Source organism: Ailuropoda melanoleuca, chromosome 8, assembly GCF_002007445.2.
Source record: "Ailuropoda melanoleuca isolate Jingjing chromosome 8, ASM200744v2, whole genome shotgun sequence".
NCBI lineage: Eukaryota > Metazoa > Chordata > Mammalia > Carnivora > Ursidae > Ailuropoda > Ailuropoda melanoleuca.
In genome coordinates this window covers 112,940,171-112,941,987 of record NC_048225.1, presented here as the reverse complement: position 1 = coordinate 112,941,987, position 1,817 = coordinate 112,940,171, and the positions used below count along the sequence as shown (strand labels likewise).

General features: G+C 38.5%; 1 pseudogene; it reads left to right on the top strand.

Moving 5' to 3' along the window:
• The first annotated feature begins 262 nt into the window (after nt 1-262).
• On the top strand, nt 263-1,491 carry LOC105234435 (annotated as a pseudogene).
• Nucleotides 1,492-1,817: the final 326 nt, after the last annotated feature.

The following is a 1,817-nucleotide window of genomic DNA, read 5'->3' as shown; positions in this document are numbered from 1 at the left end:
TCAGAGCACCCCTCACTGAAATGTATTGCTATCACCAGAGACCGGTCTTCTATCTCTATGGTCTGGGAAGCACCCAGGGATGGTGTTTTTCTCAAACAAATCCAAATGCCACAGCACACCTATTGTTTGGTCTACATGGAGCAATGTTCTTAGCTTTGGAAATAGCACCAGCTCTTTATTTTGCAGGGACCAGAGGAAGACAGAGACAGGATCCAAGTGAGTAGTAAGGCCATTGAAGAAACCGGTCAAACAGCAACAAAGGATGTTCTCTTGCTGCGGGGTAAAATTAGATTCAACCAAAAAACAACTGATGGCTGAAGCCATTGGCTCAGAAAAGAAAAGAAGCAATGATAGTGTTCACTGGAAGCTTGTTGGATCCTATGTACTTAGAGATTGCTGAGTCAGGAGGCAGATTCTTGAAGAAAGAAAGCCAAAGACTGGGAAGACAAAGATTTTTATGGCAATGATGATGGCAGATTCCTCAATCCGACTAATCTGGTTGAGAAGCCTCTGACGCAAATGAAGAAGGTTGAAAAATTGACAAGAAGCCAGAGATCCCTTAGTCATTGATTGCCCAGTTAAATGATAGTGAAAGGGAACTCTCTGGAATCTCTAAGAGGTTTAAAACCTCAAGCAAAGCTCTACCAGAGTCACCATCTCCAGTTTTAGATGCTTTCATATCAAAAACAAAATCAAAGAGTGTGTTAGACGGTATGTCACGGAAGAAACTACTTGAGAACTTAGAACTGAGGAAAGAAGGACAGACTTAAAGGGTTGATAAAACCTGTAAAGCCCACAGAGATACCAGAACCAAAAAAGACTGGAAATCACATTAGAAATGTAGGGAAAAAAAAAAAAAGCTAAAAAGCTTACATTGATTCTCTTTTGTGCCATGAAAAAAGGAAACAAATCCAAATTAAAAACTAGAACAGGAGGGGAAATTATCCCCCTGCCCCAAATTCCCAGAACTCTCTCTGACTGTAATGAGATTGAAAGATGAGCCTAATGTGGAGGAGTGGAGGCTGTGGAAGAGGAAGAGAAGGACACAAAGGATTGTGCAAAGAAAAAATGGTGGGTGGAAGAAGTGGGCTATAGCAGAAGTTAGAGCCAGAAGAGGCAGTATGGGAAAGGGCTCTTCTCAGCTCTCAAGAAACAAAAACCCATGAAAACATGCCTCAGCCAGATGGAACAGAATGATCTGCAAAATAACTTCATCATTCAAGGAACCCCTAGCATCACAGAATGAAATTGAGAAAAACAGAAAAGTTGAAGAAAAAGAAAGCTACCAGCTCAAGAAAACATCCACCAAAACTTCCCTCTAAATATCCAGAAGATGGCCCAGACTGCTGTGGATGGGTCCCAAATGAAGCCCAAAGTGATGGTAGCAGGGTCCATTTCATGCAAATATTGACTTCAATTGCTTCAGAGTTACCAAGAGGAGGAAATACTTCGATATGCAGTTCTATTTCTCAAGTTCACTGTTTTTTCTAATACTTTAAGTTTTATAATAAACAAAAGTTAAAATAGGATATTTCCTCTCTAGATTACAAATATCTTCTCCTTTAGTAAGGGTGAAGAGTTACAGATTACATTTTTGAATTTTCTAGAGTCAATTGATTTTTATTTTTTCAGGTTTTCTGAATATTTGATTTAAAATGTTATCTCGAGTAAAAGTCATCAGTCATAACGTTAATGGAAGCTTAGTTTGGGATTTTAGAGTTTTTTACACTGATGAAAGATATTTCAGATAAATATTTTGAATGCATGTTGTTTTCTTCAAAGGTAAAAGAAGGTATTTATTTTTAGGGTTACCTATG